Raw genomic sequence first — 23059 nt, forward strand, 5'->3', positions numbered from 1 at the left:
GCAGCACTCGACAGCAGCAGAAGGCAGCAGCACTTGGAAGCTGATAAAAGAAGCATTGGCGGAATGGGCTCCTTTGACCACAGACTGGTACTGGACCCTTGGTGGAGTGGAATGAGTGAGTGTATGTATGTGCCACTCCCTTACACTTTGGTAAAACTAAGTAAAACACTTTTCACGGTAACATTGGTGATCTGAAGTGTGGTTTGAACTCTATTACGTGTCACTGAGACTCCCCGGCCAGGAAGGTCCTCGTTGGTACGAACTGGGGGCTAGTGACAGGAATCATCTGCACAGAGATGGTAGTTTGAAGCCACAGGAGCAAATTCATTCCCTAAGGGAATTGGTATAGAAGGGGATCCAGAGCTGAGCCCTTGAAGGACCCTCCCCACTGACAGAGTTTGGGAGCAGAGGAGTGTCCTGCAAGAAACTGAGAAGGAGAGGTCGGAGTGAAAGAGAGGAACCAAGAGAGAACAGTGTCAGGAAAGCAAAGTTTCTTAAAGTTTCAAGGAGAAGGGGGTGGTCCAAAGTGTCAAAGGCAGCTGAGAGAGGCCTAGATGGATTAGGTTGGAGTGGAGGCCACTGGATTTGGTGAGAAGAAAATCACTGGTTGCCTTAGAGAGGGGCTGTTTCATGGAGTGAATGGGGTGGAAACCAGATTGGAGGGGATCAAGGAGAGAATTGGAGAACAGGAAGTGGAGACCAGCAGGGGTAAACAACTCTCTCAAGGGGTTTGGAAAGGAATGGTAGGCAAGAGATGGGGTAATAACTGGTGGGAGCCATGGGTCAAGAGAGGGTTTTGGGGGGGAAAGAGATACATAAACATATTTAAAAACAGTGGGGAAGAAGCCATTGTAAAGTGAATTGTTGAAGATGCCCATCAAGGAGGGAGGAGGCTAGGGAGGAAGTGTTTTAATAAGTTATGAAGAGATCAATGGGGCCAGGAGCCTGGGTGGAGCAGGTACATTTTGAGAGGAGGTGAGAGCTCATTTCTTGAGGTACTGCTGGGGATATTGGGAAGGTCAGAGAGGATGGAGGAGGAGGGGGGAATTGGAGAGGAGCAGGGGAAATTTTAGGGAGATCATGCCTGATAGCTTCATTCACCACCTAGAATCAAACTCTTTCTGAAACAGTTTGGTTGGCTATGGCCCTCTTTTCCTGATTGTGGCTGCTCAAGAGAGAGATGAAAAGGAGCAGCCCAAGAAGGGCTTTTACTTAAGGATAAACTTGGTGATTAATTTATGCAAATGACATCGCTGCCATTTACATTTTGACACAAACAATACCATTAACATGTCACTGGAACAAAAAAGAGGCTCACTTTATAAGTGCTATTGTTTCATTTTAAAATGTGATTTGTGGAGAGACACTTAAAGCTACCTAGATGATTAGGTCTAATGCCTCCTGTCAAGGGGGGTAGAGATTAAAATGGTCACCTAATAGAAGTAGTATTTCTCTTTGAACATAGGAACATAACAACAGAAAACATGTCATTACTGGTTAAGATCATCCAACCCAATGTTCTGTCCCTGTTAGAGGCAGCAAGAATCTTGGAGGAGCTATTTTTTTTTTTCTTATTAACCTCCTCCCTGAGTCTTAGGGATTTATTACCTCACCTTGTTAACTTCTTCCCTCTCTACCCCATCTCCCCTACCCCAACATCCCTAACATCCTAACATCCCCAACCCCCTAACATCCCACCGTGGTTTTCTTTTGTGCAGCATAGTAGTGCACAAAGTAGTGCACCTTGGTCTCATAATTCATTCATTCAATCATATTTATTGAGCTCTTACTGTGTTCAGAGTACTGTATTAAGCACTTGAAAAGTACAATTCAGCAACGAAGAGAGACAATCCCTGTCCACAGTGGGCTCACAGTCTAGAAGGGGGGAAATAGGCATCAAAACAAGTTAACAGACATCAGTATAAATAAATAGAAATATAGGTTTCTTTGGCAGGGTGATGTACTAAAAGCCTGTGGTTTATGATGCGACCATTTCTCTCATCTTCATTCATAGGTAAAAGTTGGAAGAAAAAGTATTGAAAGACTGTGAGCTCCTAGTAGGCAGGGATCATGTCTACCAACTCTATTTTACTGTATTTTTCTCTTTCATAATATTCAAATGGACTACCTGCATCAGCCTCCTTTCTGATCTCCATCCTCCTGTCTCTCCCGCTTCAATCTATACTTCACTCTGCTGCCTGGATTATCTTTCTGCAGAAATGCTCTGGGCATGTGACTCCCCTCCTCAAAAATCTCCAGTAGTTGCCTATCAACCTTCGCTTGAAGCAAAAACTCCTCACTCTTGGCTTCAATGCTCTCCATCACCCTTGCCCCCTCCAACCTACCTCCCTTCTCTCCATCTAAAAGCTCATTCCTCACACTCCACTCCTCTGCCGCTAACCTCCTCACTATGCCTCGTCTGTTCCGCCGTCGGCCCCTGGCCCATGCCTTACCTTTGACCTGGAATGCCCTCCCTCCTCACATCCTCCCAACTAACCCTCTTCCCCTCTTCGAAACCCTAATGAGAAGCTCACCTCCTCCAGGAGACCTTCCCAGACTGAGCCCTCCCTTTCTGCTGCTCCTCCTTCCCCTCCCATTGCCCCTACTCCTTCCCTCTGTTCTTCCCCCTTTCCTTCCCCACAGCACTTGCATATATTTGTACATTTTATTATTCTATTTATTTATTAATGATGTGCATTTATCTATGGTTCTATTTACCTATTTTGATAGTAGTGATGCCTGTTTACTTGTTTTGATATCTGCCTCCTCCTTCTAGACTGTGAGCCTGTTTGTTGGGTAGGATTGTCTCTATCTGTTGCCACATTGTACTTTCCAAGCACTCAGTACAGGGGTCTGCACACAGTAAGTGCTCAATGAATATGATTGAATGAATTAATATTTTCTCTAATAATAATAATAATGGTGATAATTGTGGTATTTCTTAAGCACTTATGATGTGCCAGGCACTGTTCTATGTGCTGGGGTAGATCCAAGATCATCGAGTTGGAACAGTCCCTGTCCTACATAAGGCTCCAGTCTTAATCTCCATTTTACAGATGAGGGAACTGAGGCACAGTGAAGTTAAGTGAGTTGTCCAAGGTCACACAGCAGACAAGTGACAGAGTCAGAATTAGAACCCGGGTCCTTCTAACACCCAGGCCCATGCTCTATCCACTAGGCAATACTGCTTCAAATTCTTTAATACAGTGGTCTGCACACAGTAAGTGCTCAACAAACACAACTGATTGATTGATTGAATGTAGCTCTGTAACTTTGCTCACCCAACATGTGGTAAATTTTTTAGCTGAATTCAAATACTGTCAGAGTTCCCAGGAGAATTAATTTCAGTCATGTCTGAGTAAGGAGGGTCAGTTTTGATGCTTTCCGCAATCCAGTAGTTCTCTTTGTGTCCAAAGGCCTGACATAAGGAAGTGGGATCCAGGGAATTCTAGAATCCAAGAACACAATTGGAACTCAGAGGTCCACTTAAACAAATGTGGTTTTCCATATGGGGAGCTCATAAATCCCTTCAGTAGTCTTATTTAGTTTTGAATCACCTTCTGAACCTGGAAGGGTCTCTCATAAATCTATCCTGCTGCAACCTAACCTTTAGTGATGATGGAGAACCAGCCAGCTAATGGAACCTTTCACTACTTCTGCAAAAACAACACTCACCACCCTTCAGTCTTTGTGATAAACTAAGTAACCCCAATCCCTTTAGATTTCTCCACGGGTTCACAACCTCAACTTTCTGATCATTTATTTTGCTCTTTTTCTAGGCACATTCCTAATTTTTCCACATCTCTCCAGACTAAACAGTTTAGGGAGAACCAAGGTGAAATTGGAATTGCCAAAGACACCATGGAGATTTTGGCTTTCCCACAGGCCACTCTTGCCCCATGAAGGAGATGGGCCTTCTTTTTCTAAGGAGTCACCTGACAGGTCCTTGGAGAAAACTGCCCATCACCAATTGTCTGCCTGACACCTGCCTGTCAACTGTCAACTTGACACCATAGGAATTTGAATATAGAATTTAAAAGAATCAAGGCCACTTGCAATATGAAATTTGTGGCATGGTTGTTTATCCCACTAGCTTACCCCCTCAAGTTAAGACAGGGTACATTAGTTTCCTCAGTTTAAAACTATTATCTGAGTCTGCATACATCAACCACAAAAAATAAAGGAACACCTTTGTTAACCTTATAAATCTGGACGAACGAAGCCTCAAAGGAATTCCAAGACTTACAAAGAGGTCCTACAATTCTTACATGTCCGCTGAATCCTTCTGAATGAAAGAAATACCGATCCCACTTTATTAAGAAATGGCTAAGAATCCATTATGTGCTCACATGCGTCACTTGTTAAAATTATTGGCTCTAATATAGAACATCATGGAACAGAAGGGGAGGAGTGAATCCTAATTGTTAACATTTGCTGTCAAATAAAGCAAACACACCTACTACAGAAGTTCAAAACTATGTTTCATTCACAGAGAGACTTAATATAAGATACTAATTTAGCATAACGGCTGATTCAAATACTGGCAGTCTGTCCAGTGAGCAATATTGGTGTTTGTTTAGGTACAGGTGTGGAAAATGGTTGAAAATTGATTTTCAGAACTATTCCCAGGACTGGACTGATAGCATAAGAGAAGGAGTAGATAACTCCAGTTAATTTCAGCTCCATTAGAGGCCTCACAGTTGTGAAAAGGGGCAAAATTGCTAGAGAATTATATTTTCAAGCTTCTAAATGGATAATATGAATAATGGAAGTAGGTGATTATCATCTACCATTTGAAACATCTATGTCCTAGGAAGTTACGTAGATATAATTAATTAATGATGCATCTTTGAGAAAAATGTGCATTAAGAATGTATTGTAAAAGTGATAAAGATCTATTAAGCATACTCTCCCAAAAATAATTCCCCAAACGAAATGTCTGCTTACCAAAATGTAGGGTAGAGGGAGAGTTGCTCTCTCATTTCTTCCTTGGAATTTAGTTTGTTTCAATGGAAAGGAATAAGTTTGGTTAAACATAAGACCAGATGCAAAATCAAGAAATTCAAAGTAACAATAGAAAGATTTTCCTGCCTCTGCTAGATCAAATGTCTGGTCACATCAGGTCAAAAGCCTTTTGGAAATGAGCTATATCTCACTATATCATCCTAAGGTCTCCCCCATTTTGAAATTCTATTTCACACTGTCATGTTTGCCAATCCACTGGAATTTAGATGTTTGTGGATGTTGGCATGTGTTTGTTACAAATAATGACCCATAAATCTCTGCTTCCTAAATACAGAGCACCCAAACACCTTTGAATCATCCCCAAACATCTTACAGACCCAGGAACTTCCCAAATGCATGTGTTATCCTGCTTCAACTATTTCAATCTCTTGAGAAAAAAAAAGGAAAAGCAGCCATTCTTTCCTTGCTCCATCCTGGCAGGAAGGACAGAAACAGTCATTTGGCCTTCCAACCCTCTGGACAACCAAGCTGCTTAGCCAGTGACCTGGGCCACTCACCCCACTGCGTCATCTCAGAGCCACAATCCAATCTGCCTGGTTTTCTCCTGGGGGAAAGGGTAGAAGCAGCAGCAGCATGAATCCTCCACAATGCATAAAATATTAGGAAGGCCCTTGCTGTGGCTACGGCTGTGATTATTGAGCCTCAAGAAATCCAAAACTCTGTACTTTTAACAAAGCTACCCTCTGGCTTTACTTTATTTTATTTTTTGGATTTTTTCTCTGTCCTCATCTTTCACTGTTTCTATGTTATTACTGTTTTATCTTTTCTTATATGTTAGTCACCAGGCCTCTCCCCACCCGCCTTTATTCTTAGAATGTGAATCCCTTGAAGACCAGAGATTGGGTCTGATTCTCACCTGTGTATTCTTTCCCAAACCTTAGTGTAGAGTGTGGGGGGGCGCGGGGAAGGGGGGAAGACTGTGTGTGGGTGTGTGTAGGTATATGTGTAAGCAGAAGGGTAGACAGATAAGGTTGTCCTTCATGTTCAAGGTACACAGTAAACAAAGTCAAGTGGGACTCATAGAACCTAGCCACATGGTGTGAGTGAAAATACTGTCTGTCATTGTGGTGTCCTGCTTGATTAATGTTGGCAGTAGTTGGCACTGTTTTCTTTATCCTCCTTGTCTCCATTTCTTACACAGCTTTTGCTCCAAAAGATTTTTTGCTCCCTTTAGACTGTTGACTTACTGGGGGCAGGGAACCTGTCTACCAACTCTTTTATCCTGTACTCTCCAAGCACTTAGTCCAACACTCTTCACACAGTAAGCGCTGAATAAATATGATTAATTAATTGATAAAAAGAGCAGCTGCAAAAGAGCAGCTCTCTTCTTGATAGGAGCATGCCATGTTGCTCTGGCAGAATTATGTGAAGCTTTGTTTTAATGTGTTTTTAAAATGTTTCCTCTGCCCTCCTTGCTTATAGTACATGTATATATATATGTATATACACACATATATTATATGGCTCAGTTTATGGTATCACGCTTCCTCTGAAGCGTGAGGGTGACTCCAGCTACATCACAGACAAGGAGAGAATCTTGAAGAGATGGCAGGATATTTCAAAGTTCCTCTCAACACATCTTCTACTAATTGAAGACCAAAACTTGCAAAAGCTCCCAACAATGACCCTAACCCTTTCCCCAGTGTCTGGGGAAATCACCACAGTAGAGTGAGAAATGTTAAGGACTCCTGAATGTGATAGCTAAGGCATTGAAGGGATACCCAGTTTAAGCAATTAAACAACTTCTTCCTCAACATGAGGAACCCATGGACATGCCATAAGAGCTCAAAGATGCCAACATCACTCTCAGCTTTGAACAGAAAGAGGAAAGATCAGCTTTCAGCCATTATTATGGCATCTGATTCCTCTCTGTTGCCTGGCAATATCCTAGACAGAAGACAGCTGGATGGGCTACTAAATAATATCATCAATGTGGCTTCAGATTACTATGGGGAACCGTGGATATCATCTCTTTTATGAGGCAGATATTGGAAAAGTACAGGGAACAGCACAAAGACCTCTGCATGACTTTTATAGACCCAAAGACCTATGTGATGCCATCAGTAGAAACACTGGAAATTACTTAGAATATTTGGCAACTTCAAAGACTTCATCAGCGTTTTGAGATTGCTTCCTGGTAGCTTGGCTAAGAGGGGTCACAGTTAAGGATTTCCTATCCAACCCATTCTCCATTGCAGTTTGAGCAAAGAAATGATCTTGTTCAATTTATTCTTTACAGCTATGCTGGAAGATGAATCAATCAGCTGGTATTTATTGAATGTTTACTGGATGCAGGGCACTCTATTAAGCACTTGGTTGAGTATAATTCAACAGAGTTGGTTGACACATTTGCTGCCCACAACAAGCTTACAGTCTAGGGAATAAGACAGACATTATTATAAGTAAATAATGGCATAATACATAATTTAAACATATGTACATAAGGGAAGATATAAAAGGAGACCTGAATGCACTGATCAGAATTCACTTATGCATCCCTGGGAAGCTCTGCCAACTCAGCAAGACTTTGAGCACAAGTCCTATAAATGGTCAATCAAGAACTGCAGCACACAGATGACAGATCCCTAGAAACCATACACTTAACAAGGGTTGAAATGATTGCAAAACTGCTCCACTGAATCAGCCTGGTGTTATTGGGCTGACGATATGCCTAAAGAAAAACTATGCTATTTCAGGGTACACCAGTGAAACCATGCAAACAACCAAAATGTATATTGACAACACAGAGCTAAAATCTGTCACAGGAATTGTTACCAGACAGCACACTGACCTACAGCAGGATAGACAAGGAAGTAGAAAAACAAAAATTGAGAAGGCCATTACCTTCTCTGGAAGACTGTCAGAGTCTTGCAACAGCATTGTACTAAGTACTAGACCAAACAAAATGTCATAGGAATAGTAGAATTTTCTGATCTTCTCTATAGCAGTTATAATAAAAATAATAATAATTGTGGTACTTATGTGCATATGATGCCCCAAGGACTGTTCTAAGTGCTTGGGGTAGAAACAAATTAATCAGGTTGAACACAGTCCCTGTCCCCACATGGGGCTTGCACACATCCCCATTTTACAGATGAGGTAACTGAGGCACAGAGAAGATAAACGACTTGCCTAAGGTCACACAGCAGACATGGCAGAATGAGGAACAGAACCTAGGTCCTTCTCACTCCCAAGCCCATAATCTATCCACTAAGCCATCCCTAGACCCCCACATAAACATGACTAAGACTCTATGGCCAGTTCCTTCAGGATAATGTATGGTCTATATTGAAAATAAAAAATCAAGACAAAATCACAAACAAGGAAATTATAAAATAAAATCACTCTCCTAGCTGTGAAGCTATGCTTACCTTCACAAACCTCTGAAGGGTTGGAAATGTGTGGAAGATGAATAACAAAACAGTATCCAACCAAGCTGCTGAAAGGCGAGCTGAATTTTGGAACCAAAAAGGAAGTCATTCACTCATTTATCCATTCATTAAATCATATTTATTGAGCGCTTACTGTGTGCAGAGTACTATACTAAACTCTTGGGAAGTACAGCACAACAATTAACAGACCCATTCCCTGCCACATTGAAAAAACATTAATAAATTACAAATGTGTACATAAGTGCTGTGGGGATGGAAGGGGGATGAAGCAAGAGCCCAAGTCAGGGTGATGCAGAAGGGAGTGGGAGATTTGCAAAAGTGTGGCTTAGTTTGGAAAGGTTTCTTGGAGGAGATGTGACTTTGAAGCCGGTGAGAGTAATTGTCTGTCGGGTTTGAAGAGGGATGATGTTCCAGGCCAGAGGAAGGACTTGGGTGAGGGGTCAGCAGTGCGATAGACAAGACCGAGACACAGTGAAAGATTAGCATTAGAGGGTTGTAGTAGGCTGAGTTGTAGTAGGCGAGTAGCAAGGTGAGGTACGAGGGGGCAAAGGGGTAGAGTGATTTAAAGCCAACGAGGAAGAGTTTTTGTTTGAAGCGGAGTGGATGAGCAACCACTGGAGTTTCTTGAGGAGCAGGGTTGCATGTCCTGAAAGTTTTCGTAGAAAAAATGATCATGGCAGCAGAATAAATTATGGACTGGAGTGGGGAGAGACAGGGGCTTGGGAGTCATCAAGGATGCTGATACTGTAATCAAGGCAGAAAAGGATAAATGGTTGTATTAACATGGTATCAGTTTGGATTGAGGAGGAAAGGGACAATATTAGCGATGTTGGTGGAACTGACAGGATTTAGTGATGAATTGAATATTTCGGTTGAATGAGAGAGAGGCATCAGGTTATGGGCTTGTGAGTCAGGAAGGATGGTGGTGCCGTCTACCATGATGGGAAAGTCAGTGGGAGAACAGGGTTAGAGAGGGAAGAAAAGGAGTTCTGTTTTGGACATAAGTAAAAAAAAAATGCTTTAAGGATGTGGTTAAACAGAACCTCACACAATGTTGCATTACAACTAAAAACTAAAGGTTAGACCAGCATGGCATACTGCAATCAAGAAAAGAGTGGATCCTTCTGAACAGAAGCTTCGTAATAATCAAGAGATAAAGTTGCCAAAGTGAAAACATTACCAGACACAGCAATTGTTGAATATGTCAGCATAAGTGGCTGTTTTTTATGTGTACAATATGGCCAGAACTGAGGGTCCTGTATTGACCTTTTCAATCTTGCACACATTCAAAGGTGAATTTCAGCAGCAGCAGTGTCTTCTACAAGAGTGAAGGATGTGTGGGTGTGTGTGTGTTTTTCTGGTTGGGGACCCAACTTCCACCCATCTCAAAATGGCACTAAGAATAATAATAATAATAAAAGCAGTATTTGTTAAGCATTTACTAAGTACCAAGCATTCTACTAAGTAGTAACAAGATAATTAAACATTTGCCTGCAGCAAACATATTCCATTGTAAAATAATCCCGTCGTTAACATAAAATTCTGTGAAACTAGCAAAGAGAGAGCTATTTGTGGTCCCTGTCCATTTTTATTAGGCCCACCCTGATAGTATTTAGGCCCTGAGCTCATGGACCAGACCTCCTTTCATAGTTGGATTTCCATCCCCTTTTCTCTCAGGGATGTAGAGAAGGTTCATCTGTTAAAAATATCAAAAAAGTACTTCAACTGCACTTGGAACGAGTGCAGACCCATGTGCTCATTTACTATCTTAAATTTTCCTTTAATTTTCTCCTGAGATGAATTCCACTGCCATTTGCCTATCTTAATTACTTCTAGCTATACCCCATGTGTCCGCCTAAATAATTTCACTTCAACCTTGTTGTTTACATCTTTTTAAGTATCTGTGTACTTATGTCCTCCCTTAGACAGTGCTTAGCCAAGCTATGCAAATTTAACTCCTTTAATCTCTTCTCATAAATCAAACCCTCCATTCCCTTAATCTGTTTTGTTCTCCTTTGCCAAACTCTCTACAATCTGTCTACATCTTCCTAGTATTGAAGCATTCAGAAATGAATCTACAGACCCAGGGTGTGCTGTATTGAATCTATAGAGAGGAACCAAGGATTCTGGGCTCTGGAAAGTTTTAATTCCACCTACTCGGGCCAAAAACTGAGGTTCATTTTTTTGATGTAGTGTGTCATCTAAACCTGCCACATATTTTTCTATCCACTGAAATCCATTGGCCTCTTCCTGAGATTGTCTCCCCAGTTTTCCATTCTGGGTTATTTTTGCCTTTTCCTCCAACTCTAGTGGATACGGTTTATCAATTATAAGTTTATCATTTACCAGTCAAATCCTCCTCTAATCTTTTCTGCCCATATTCCTAACTTGTTTAGGGCAGGCGTATGCAATTTCTCAGTCCCCACTCTGCTTGCAACACCCTCCAATTAATATCGTCTGCAAATTTCATTAACATGCAATTTACTCTCTCTTCCAAATCATTAGAAAAAAAAATGCAAGTCCAAACCTATTACCAATCCCTCTAGCCTTCTCCTTATTGAGGTTCCTGCCAACTGGATGGCATTACCATTTATCATTATCCTTTGTTTATGATCTTTCGGCCAGTTTTCATCTGAGCCAATTTGAACTACTCCTGGGGGAAAATAAATATATAAGTTTGAAAAGGAGCTGTTACATCAAGGGCTCTGCTAAGTCTAAACATTTTGTGGGGTTAATGGAAAGATGAGCTGTTTACTTCTCAATTTGCCTAAGTAGTCCATTCCCTGAACTATATTGGTACATACTGCTTCTCTACTCAAGCCAAGTGCAGAATTCCATGTATATTTAGAAAAGAGCTTCAGATGTTCTAATTTCTTACGTGATATTCTGAAGAGTTTCCTCTCATCCATAACCCTTCCAGAAGCAGAGTCGCCTAGTGGATAGATCACAGGCTTGGTGTGTCAGGTGGAACTGGGTTCTAATCCTGGCTCTGCCACTTGTTTGCTCTGTGACCTTAGGCAAATCACTTAACCTCTCTGTGCCTCAGTTACCTCATCTGTAAAAATGGATGAATTAAGACTGTGAACCCCCACGTGGGACATAGCGTCCAACCTAATTAGCATGTATCTACCTCAGTGTTTTGTAGAGTGCATGGGGTATAGTAAGCACTTTACTATATGTCACTAAAAAAGCGCAAAACAAAATGCTTTTAAATCACTAAGTGCAATGGGCCTACATTAAAACTGAGGCTCATTCTTCGATGACTCTAGAAGCAGGTTGGGATTTCCCATTTACATTTCTGACTCTCATTTCCATACTTTCTTCTACTGCCAAAATCCATTGCTTGCTTCCAAGTCTGTTGTTTGTTTGTTTGTTTTCAACAAACAGCATCATTCTTTTCTAGGGATAGATAATGAAGCTTCTATTTATGGCTTTGATGAGAAATAAGACAGTCATTTTCTTAATCATTGTGCCAGATATGGAGATTGATCACAAATCTAATCCTCATTTAAATTCTCTTGCTAATGTTGAATAACCATGCAGGCACCTTAATACATCGGAGTTAAATGTTTTATAAACCTATAAAAACTCTTAGAGTCCAGTGGAGTTCACCCTACTGAAAGGGAAACGAGTCAATAATGCTGTAAAATCAATTTTATTTCATCTCTGATGATTAATTTTACTCCACAATAAATTAATTCTTGTACCAAGAAAATGGACTAATAAAATTCCAAAACAGTGCAAAATGTTACCTCAATAGACCAGATTTATATAGCATGTTGAAAATGTTTCATATTTATAAAACATTTATAAATGTTATTTATAAAGCATTATAAAACATTTATAAAGCATTTATAAAAAGGAAAAAGACCAATAGAAATAATAATTTCAGCAATATTTAATATACATAGTATTTTGTTGCTATTTTATGAGCTATCTCATGTTGATTTCCTTCACTTTAAAGACATTTTGATTAAATTTCATTTCCTTCCTATGACATGTAAACTTATGTAATTTCACCTCCTCATTTCAAGGCTAATGTCTTCACATTCCTCTGCCTTTCAAATTAGAGCTTCAAGTGTAAAATAAAACAGGCAAAGCATATTTTTTCCCCCTCTGGATCACCCACAAAAATAGCAATGAAAGTAAGACAGGAGTCCTTTAATGGCTGCTTGTCTATAATAGTAAATGATAAAGAGAATGTGGGAGAATGTGAGCATCAAGCAACTTAGAACCTCTGCTTTATGAAGGTGGTCTCAATCCTGAACCCAAAGAACAAATCATTACAGAAAGAATTGATGAATGCCTGATTTGATTGATTTAAATAACTTTTCTCCATTTTTTACTGAGCTTGGTGAATCCGTGTAAAGGTGTTCCAGGGACACTGCTAAGCCATGGCATGACCTGGAAAGGGACTAAATCCCTTACCTAAGAGCACCAGGAATTCACATCTGATGAGTCATCAGTGAGCCTCAGTGAGCGAGGTGGTTTTGAAGGACCAAACTCCAAATTCATTGCTCAACTCTTTGGAATTATAGGCTGCCCCTTCAGGCACAAATGCACAAAAGGGCACATTTATAATACAAACAATAAAAATTATGTACCTAATGGACTATATCCAAGACACTCCCCACCCACTCTCAGTGGTGAGGGTTTATATTTTAATTAGTGCCAGCCAATGTACTGTGCTGAAATTTTATGATTGTGTACAGTGATTAGCCTGCAATTTTTCAAATGTATTAAACTAAATAGGAATGGATCAGCTCTCTATGAATCATAGGATTAATCCACAATGCCCCTGTCCGCAGGGTTGATTTTAATGCAACTCAGCTAAAACTAATGTCTCTGAGAAAGGTCCAGATCAGGGTAATTGCTACATTTCCTGTCCCAAGTCAAAGAGGCACAGACAACCAACACATAATTTTCACTTCTGGTCTAAAGATTTTGTCACAGTTACTGCTTATTTGTGTGTGAGGGTGTAGTTGGAAAGATCGACATCAATCAATCAATCAGTAATATTTATTGAACTGTGTGTAGAAGGCTTAGTTCTGGGTCCCCTTCCATTCTTCATCTACACCCATTCCCTTGGAGAACTCATTTGTTCCCCTGGCTTCAAACTACCATCTCTATACAGATGAATCCCAAAGCTTCATCTCCAGCCCTGATTTCTTTCTTCTCTGCAGTCTTAGCATTTCCTTCTGCCTTTTGGACATCTCTACTTGGAAGTCCCACTGCTACCTCAAACTTAACATGTCCAAAACAGAACTCTTTATCTTCCACCCAAATCTGCCCTCCCCCAAATTTCCTTTCACTGTAGACAGCACCAACCAGCCTCCCTTGTCTCACAAGCCCGTAACCATAGCATTATCCTTGACTCCTCTCTCATTCAACCCACATATTCAATCTATCACTGAATCCTGTAAGTTCCATCTTCCCAACACTACTAAAATCCTCCCTTTCCTCTCCATCCAAACTACTACACGTCAATCCAAGGATTTATCTCATCCCACCTGGATTACTGCCTCAGCCTTGTTTCTGACCTAATCTTCTGCATCTTTTGACGTCTCACATGGATGTCGGCCCGCCACCTAAAATTCAACTTGAGCAAGACTGAGCTCCTCATTTTCCCTCCCAAACCCGGTCCTCTCCCGGATTTCCCTATCACCGTGGATGGCACGACCATCCTTCCCGTCACTCGGGCCCGCGATCTCGGTGTCATCCTTGACTCGTCTCTCTCGTTCACCCCACACATCCTATCTGTTACCAAGACTGCCAGTTTCACCTTTACAATTTCGCCAAGATCCGCCCTTTCCTCTCCACCCAAACGGCTACCTTACTGCTATGGGCTCTCGTTATATCCCAGCTAGACTACTGGATCAGCCTTCTCTCTGATCTCCCTTCTTCTTCCTCTCGCCAAGCTCCAGTCTATTCTTCACTCCGCTGCCCGGCTCATCTTCCTGCAGAAACGCTCTGGGCATGTAACTCCCCTTCTTAAACACCTCCAGTGGTTGCCTATCAACCTCCGCTCCAAACAAAAACTCCTCACTCTAGGCTTCGAGGTTCTCCATCACCTTGCCCCTTCCTTCTCTCTTTCTACCGCCCAACCCCGCACGCTCCGCTCCTCTGCCGCCCACCTCCTCACCGTCCCTCGGTCTTGCCTATCCTGCCGTCGACCCCTGGGCCACATCCTCCCGCGGTCCTGGAACGCCCTCCCTCCTCACCTCCACCAAACTAATTCTCTTCCCCTCTTCAAAACCCTACTTAAAACTCACCTCCTCCAAGAGGCCTTCCCAGACTGAGCTCCCCTTCTCCCTCTACTCCCTCTACCACCCCCTTCACCTCTCCACAGTTTAACTCTCTTTTCCCAATTTCCCTCTGCTCCTCCCCTTCTCCCTTCCCATCCCCTCAACACTGTACTCATCTGCTCAACTGTATATATTTTCTTTACCTATTAATTTTGTTAATGAATTGTACATCACCTTGATTCTATTTAGTTGCCATTGTTTTTACGAGATGTTCTTTCCCTTGACTCTATTTTGTTGCCATTGTTCTTGTCTGTCTGCCTCCCCCGATTAGACTGTAAGCCCGTCAAATGGCAGGGACTGTCTCTATCTGTTGCCCACTTGTTCATTCCAAGCGCTTAGTACAGTGCTCTGCACATAGTAAGCGCTCAATAAATACTATTGAATGAATGAATGAATCTTGCCACTCCAGTACATGTTTCACTTGGCTGCCTGGGTCATTTTTTCTATAAAAGCGTTCAGTTGAGTCAAGTTCACTCCTCAATAATCACCAGTGGTTGTCCATCCTTCTCATCAGACAGAACCTCCTTACCATAGGCTTTAAAACACTCTATCACCTTGCCCCCAACTTTACCTCCCTGATTTCCTATTACAACCCAGCCTGCATACTCTGTTCCTCTAATGCCCACCTACTAACCACTCACTGTAGCTCCATCTCATCTACCTCTATGTTGACCTCTCATTCACTTCCTGCATCTCTCCTGGAATGCCCTCTCTCCTCAAATCCAACAGTTACTCTCCCCCATTTCAGAGCCTTATTAAAGGCCCATATCCTCCAGGAGACCTTCTCTGACTAAGCCCCTCTTTCCTCTTCTGTCACTCCTTTCTGCATCACCCTGACTTGCTCCCTCTGTTCTTCACCCCCTCCCAGTCCCAGAGCACTACATGTATCTATCTGTAAGTTAAATTTTTTTTTATATTAATGTCTACCATCCCCCCACCCCCCCAGACTGTAAGCTGATTGTGGGCTAGGGAATGTGTCCATTTATTGTGGTATTGTACTCTCCCAAGTGCTTAATACAGTGCTCTGCACACAGCAAAAGCTCAATAAATGTAGTTGAATGAATTAATTAATATTACTATTGTTCAATCAATCTATCACTTAATCCATCATATTTATTGAGTGTTTTACTGTATGCAAAGCACTGTACTAAACATTTGGGAGAGTGCAATATAACAGACACATTACTCCACCAACTCTCTCCTGGACCCCTTCCAATCTGGTTTCCGTCCCCTCCCCTCCCCTCCACCAAAACCGCTCTCTCAAAGGTCACCAATGACCTCCTTCTTGCCAACTCAATGGCTCCTACTCTATCTTAATTCTCCCCGACCTCTCAGCTGTCTTTGACACTGTCGATCATCCCTTTTTCCTCAACACATTATCCAGCCTTGACTTCACTGACTCCGTCCTTTCCTGGTTCTCTGCTTATCTCTCTGGCCATTCATTCTCAGTCTTCTTCGTGGGGTCCTCCCTCCCCGTCCCATGTCCTAAATGTAGGGGTTCCTGAGGGTTAGTTCTTGGTCCCTTTCTGATCTTCATTTATAGTCACTCCCTTGGTGAACTCATTCAATCCCACAGCTTCAAACTGTCATCTCTACTTGGATGATACCCAAAATCTACATCTCCTCCCTTGCTCTCTCTCCCTCTCTCCAGGCTTGCATCTCCTCCTGCCTTCAGGACATCTCCAGTTGGATATCCTCCCACCAACTAAAACTCAACATCTTCCCTTCCAAACACTATCATCTCCCTGACTTTCCTGTCACTGTGGATAGCACTATCATCCTTCTCGTCTCACAAGCCCCGCAACCTTGGGTGTCATCCTTGACTCCACTCTCTCATTCACCCCACATCCAATCTGTCACCAAAACCTTCCACTCTCACCTTCACAACATCACCCAAGATCTGTCCTTTCCTCTCTATCCAAACCACTACCTTGTTAGTACAATGACTAATCATATCCCGACTGGATTACTGCATCAGCATCCTTTCTGATCTCCCAACCTCCTGTCTCTCCCCACGTCAGTCTATACTTCACTCTGCTGCCTGGATTATCTTTCTACAGAAACACTCTGGGCATGTCACCCTCCCCCTTCTCAAAAATCTCCAATGGTTGCCTATCAACCTCCATATTTTGCAAAAAACTCCTCACTATTGGCTTCAAAGCTCTCCATCACCTTGCCCCCCTCCTATCTCACTTCCTCCTCTCCTTCTACAGCCCAGCCCACACACACTGCTCCTCTAGTGCTAACCTGCTCACTGTGGCCTCTTTCTTGCCTGTCTTGCCATCGACCCCTGGCCCTTGACCTACCTCTGGCTTGGAATGCCCTCCCTCTCACATCTGCCAAACTAGCACACTTCTCCCATTCAAAGCCCTACTAAAAGCTCAGCTCCTCCATGAGGCCTTCCCAGACTGAGCTCCCCTTTCCCTCTGCTCCTCCTCCCCCTCCCCATTGTCCCAACTCCCTCCCTCTGCTCTACCCCCTTCCCTGCCCCACAGAACTTGTGTATACGTGTACATTTTATATTCTATTTATTTTATTAATAATGTCTATATATATATAATTCTATCTATTTATACTGATGGTATTGACGCCTGTTTCTTGTTTTGATGTCTGTCTCTCCCCTTCTAGACTGTCAGCCCATTGTTGGGTAGCAATTGTCTTTGTTTGCCCAATTGAACTTTCCAAGTGCTTAGTACAGTGTACTGCACACAGTAAGCACTCAATAAATATGATCGAATGAATGAATGAATTCCCTAACCACAGTGAATTTACAGTCTAGAATGGAGATAGACATTAATAAAACAAGTAAATTACTGTTATATACATAAGTGCTTGGGTTATGGGAGGGGTGATAAAAGGGTGTAATTCCAGGGCAAAGGAGATAAGGAAGAGAGTTGGAGAAGTATTATCATTGTTATTATTATCATTATCATTATTCTCTGAGGGGACTACTGGGAACCAAGCCAGTCACAGGAGTTTCCTTCTGCCAGGGGGCAAGAGGTGGAAGGACCAATCTGCCTGAATCTATGGCCAATTTGGGGCTCTGCCCACCCTGCCCAAAACACTTTGCGCAAAAAGCTAACTTTGTCACCTCTCAGGCTGCCCCTTTACCAAGGGGTCAACCTCATAGTCATCCTCGACCCAGACTGAGCACCCTCTTGTTTGTGGTTCAACACCCTGATTCAAGCTCTGCTGATGGACCACTAGTCTCTGTCTATCCTTGAAAACAACAATAAGAAGTCAATGGTATTTGTCAAATGCTATGTGCCAAGAACTGTACTGAGTGCTGGGGTAGATATGAAGCAATTGGGTTGGCCACAGTCCTTGCCCAAATAGAGCTCGCAGCCTTAAACCCCATTTTACAAATGAGGTAACAGGCACAGGGAAGTGATGTGATCTGTCCAAGGCCACAAAGCAGACAAGTGACAGAGCCAGCATTAGAACCCAGGTCCTTCTGACTCCCAAACCCGTTCTCTATCTACCACGTGGTCATACTTGAGAGCAGCCACGTGAGAAGGGCCAGATGGCCACTATCTTTCAGGTTGGATAGCTAGAACCCGGCTAGAAAGTCCCCTGAAATCCTGGCTCTCCGATCACTATGACTCTGAATTTGCTGTCTCAAGTTTTAACCTCCTAAAAGTTCATTTTATCCACATTCCCTCCCCTTTCCAGTCTACACTGAGCTATTATGGTTCTCCTTCCTCTTGGGCACTTCTTTATACCTCCTTCACTGACTCCTCTTCCCATGCTTCATTCTTTAGGAGAGCATTTAAACCAAGGTTTCAACTACGACTTCTAGTAGAAGTAATACTAATAATAGTAATTGTCATGATACTTACTGACTCCCTCCTGAGTGAAGTGAATGTACTAAACACCCCAGAGATTCAGTATAAGCATACTATGCATCCCCTACCCACAAAGAGCTTACATATTAACAGTAATTATTTTTGACAACTTGTTAAGTGTTTACTATGTTTCAAACACTTTTCTGTAGGCACAACCATATACTAACTGGGGAGACAGACATACAAAATATCAAATACAGACGTAGGAACATCAAATATACATGCATATACAAACATGGGGATACACTTCATAAATGAATTCATGCATAAGTGCAAGAGGGCAGTGAAAAGCTGTAGGATAGAGGGTACTGATAGTTGTGGAAGGCTTCTTAGCAGAAGTGGGATTTTTGCATGTGGGTGGTGGAGGGTGGGTAGGGCTAAATTCTGGTGTATATGGGGCTTTGCTCCTGGATTTAGAACTAGCAAGGTTTAATGGCTTTTCCCCATCCCAATGGAAGGAAATGAAGAGCTTTGCTTTTTAGAAAGAAACATTTAAGCAAATATGAAGGGAAAACATAACAAAATGTACATTTGTTTTGAAAAAGGAGAGGTAGGAGGGCATTTTAAAGCCCTCATTGTATGAATTTTAAAGCAGCTCACTTCAATGAGGGTTTATGTTTACCCACTGTTAAGGCTGTTAGGCTGTTAATACATTTCAGTAAGAGACTGAAGCAATTTTAATATTAATAGGCTCTTTATGAGGAATTTAATAACAAAGTCATACCATCCTTGTGTTTCAAGACACCAGGGTTAATTACTTCAAACCAGCTGGCAGGAAAATGGCCCCTTTTTAATGCTGACCTTAACCATTTGGGGATAAATATAAAAAGAAGTAACCCAGTATTCTAAATATTCTTTTAGATTGAGGCATTTTTGTATAACTGTTGGTTACCTCCAATATTGCAGTCTTCAGTTTGGTCATCCAGAAGTTCAATTAAGTTTGAAAGTTCAAGAACTTTACCAATAATTGGGCACACTCTTACAGTGAGTATGAGAGTCCATGAATATTTTCTGTGGAAGCTCTATTTTCTGTTCCACTAAAGCAACATTCAGAAGATTTTCTGCACTATATATAAACTTTTAAAATAAAACATTCCATTATGAGTTGATAAAGGAAATGCTATAGGAAGTTTCAGATTGTCAGAAGTATACACTATTCCTGAGGCTGTCAATAAAGGCAACATGACCATCAGTATAAAGTTAGGCCTACCCAGTGTGGTAGGAAGTCATTCCTTGTTTCTTGGAGAAGAGGGAAGCAACTCCTTCAGGCACTTAGTTGTCCTTTAATCCCTTAGTCACACTGCTGAGATACAGACTTAATTAGTGTCATGTGTGTGAGCATGGAATCAGGGGACCTGGGTTTTATTTCTTGCTCTGCCACTTGCTTGAGGTGTGATCTTGGGTAAGTCACTTAACTTTTCTGTGCCTAAATTCCCTCATCTGTAAAATGGGGATTAAATACCTGCTCCCCCTCCCTCTTAGACTGTGAGTCCCATATAGAACAAGCACTGTCTCTGACCTGATTATTTTACATCTAGTACATTGTGGGACACATAGTAAAGTGCTTGATAAATACCCTAATGATTATTATATTGTTCTTATATTTTAACATTCTTATAATTATTACTATCATTTTATTTTTATTTTATGTCCCAAGAGCACTAATGGGAACCAAGCCAGGCACCGGGAGATTTTAGGGAAAGGAAGAGGGGGTTAGTTTCTTAAAGAAGAAGCACAGTTAGGGCTGAGCATATCTGGGTCAGGAAGCAGAGGATACTCTCCATTTGAGTCTAAAGTGGTAGAGCCACAGAATGAGGCTACACCTGCTGATTTGGTTGGAGTTTTTCTGTGAAGGGTTGTGATCAGCAGAGAGAACCAGATTGGACATCTGCAGATTACGAACAACCTCAAGGACCATTGCATGGAAGTAAGAGGGCCCTGTAGAGGAGGGAAAAGTCCTCCCATGCCCCATTTTTTAAAGATATATAACTTAAGGCCAGTTCGTTTCTCACTAGATGTCTTTTAATGAATAAATCAATCAATCAATCAAAAATCAATCCATTAAATGCTTACTGTGTACAGAGCAATCAATCTATCTAAGGTATTTATTTAGTACTTACTATCCTGCATAACATTGTACTAAGCCCTTGGGAGAGTAGAGTACAAGAGAATTATCAGGCAATTCCCTGCCCATCACAAGCTTACAGTCTAGAGGGATTATACTAACTGCTTGGGACTGTATAATACAACGGAGTTATTAGAGATGTTCCCTACCCACAGCGAGCTTGCGGTTTAGGACAGTTCAAACATTTCTGTTGTTTTTAGTCATTTCAATTATAAAGCCACGGTGCAGTTTAGATTCTGTGTACATTTTTTCACTGGTTGTTCAACTTTTACTAACTAAAAATTGATTTTGATCAATAGCTTCTAGAATCTGTGCAAGGAGAGTGAGAAGACTCATGGTGGGAAGGAAGGAAGAAAACCTATCTGGGCTCCCAGAGATCAGAACCTCTGTTATCAAGACTGGCTAAATGATTCCCAGGTTTCTGGTCTGCATACCTGAAATCATGGAGAAGCACTATGGCCTAGGTAGATAAAGCACGGGCCTGGGAGTCAGAAGGACCTTGGGTCTAATCCCAGCTCTGCCACTTGTTGGCTGTGTGACCTTGGGCAAGTCATTGAATTTTTCTGGTGCCTTAGTTATCTCATATGTAAAATAAGGATTAAGACTGTGAGCCCTGTGTGGGACAAGAATTGTGTCCAAGCTGATTATCTTGTATCTACTCAAGTGCTTAATACAGTAATTTGCACATAGTAAGCGCTTAATAAATACCACAATCATAGGAATATGGTTAAGGGGTGAATTGACAAGGTTCCAACCACAGGAGCTTCTGAAAATAATCTCTGATCTGGACTGGCAAAGGCTGAGGGTCCTAGGGCCCTGATTATTCTTTTGGGTCAAAGCAAAAATCACTACCTAAAGGACTGGCTTATGCCCAGCCTCAAGAGTTTGCTCACCAACCGAAGTGGAGAGAAAAAGCAGGCAGGAAGAAGAAGAGAAGAGTGGGGAAAGAGTGAAACGATGAAGGGTAAACAGACAGAAAGAGAGAAAGAAAAGTTACCCTTCTTGGTGTGAAAATAATGACACTGTGAGATTCCAAGCTGATTTGCAGGTATGACAGAAGAGACCGATGTACATCCCACAACCCCTTTCACACAATATGCAGTTAACCCAACACAAACATTCAGAATGGAAATCTTGATTCTTAGGGTTGTGGAAATTGCCTCAGCAAATTCAGGGTGTCGTAAGAAATTCACCATGTCCTTGTCTTGTTCTATGCCGTTGAGTCGCCTCCGACCCATAAGCGACGGCCATGGACACATCTCTCCCAAAATGCCCACCCTTCCATCTGCAATCATTCTGTTAGTGGATCCATAGAGTTTTTTGGTAAAAATACAGAAGTGGTTTACCATTGCCTCCCTCCATGCAGTCAACTTGAGGTATCTACCCTTGACTCTCTCCCATGCTGCTGCCGCCCAGCACAAGTGAGTTTTGACTTGTAACAGATTGTCGTCTACTCCCTAGCCACTGCCCAAGCTAGAATGGAATGGGCAGGTCTCTGCTTAACTCTTTCCTCCTCTAGTTGAGACTAGTAGAGTACTGGAAACTCATCCAGGTGAGACCCCGAGAAGGGACCATGTCCTTAGACTACTCATAATTATGTGATGGTTTGTAACAGCATTAATGGTGGCCTAGTCTCATCATTTTCCTATCACAGTTGGGTTTGTGGTAATAAAGCATCACTCCAGACTTCTCCAAGCCAAAATAACACCCTCAACCACTTGTAAAAGGATCAGGTGTCCAGGGCATTACCTGGATCCTAGTGCCTGTAATCTGTGGAGGTCAGGGATGGTTTGAGAGTCTCCCCCAAGGGTAACCCCAAAGTTTCACCTAATCTTCTGCCACCATACCATGATTTTTAATATTTGTACCCCAAACCATGTGGGAAGCATCTGTAGTCCAGCTAGTCAGATCTGCTCCCAGATGGCTGGTTGCTGGAAATTTGAAGAAACTAGTCTGTCCCTGACCCACCTTTTCCCTGAAATAAAAGGTGTCCCCAGTGACCGTGAGTGCCATATTCTTTTATTCGCACCAGACTCACTGTTAAGAAGTGAATTCATGACCAGTTTATAATTAGTTAAATCTTATCAATAGCATTCTATTTCAGTTGGACAATGGCTGCAAATAAGCTATGGATTTTAAAACTTCTTATCCCTAAAGCTGATAACTTTACAGCAAGGGGTAGCTTCTTCTAACCTCCAGTAACTTTGAAAACCCCAGAACTGGTTCTGGTGGTTGCTGCAGAGGGGGAGCATCTTCATTCATTCCTCCCACCCATTACAAGCCCTTCTTGGAGAACTCCATTTGACTCTGCCATGTGGAAACTGTGTTTTCTGCATCCCCATCATTTCCACTGCTGGGCCCCAGTGA

General features: G+C 42.0%; 1 protein-coding gene across 1 annotated transcript in view; it reads right to left on the reverse strand.

Moving 5' to 3' along the window:
- Positions 1-23059, reverse strand: part of RBFOX1 (RNA binding fox-1 homolog 1) — a 1878609-nt gene that overhangs the window by 1573543 nt on the left and 282007 nt on the right. The window lies entirely within an intron of this gene.

The sequence above is a fragment of the Ornithorhynchus anatinus genome, chromosome 2, assembly GCF_004115215.2.
Source record: "Ornithorhynchus anatinus isolate Pmale09 chromosome 2, mOrnAna1.pri.v4, whole genome shotgun sequence".
NCBI classification, from domain to species: Eukaryota; Metazoa; Chordata; class Mammalia; order Monotremata; family Ornithorhynchidae; genus Ornithorhynchus; species Ornithorhynchus anatinus.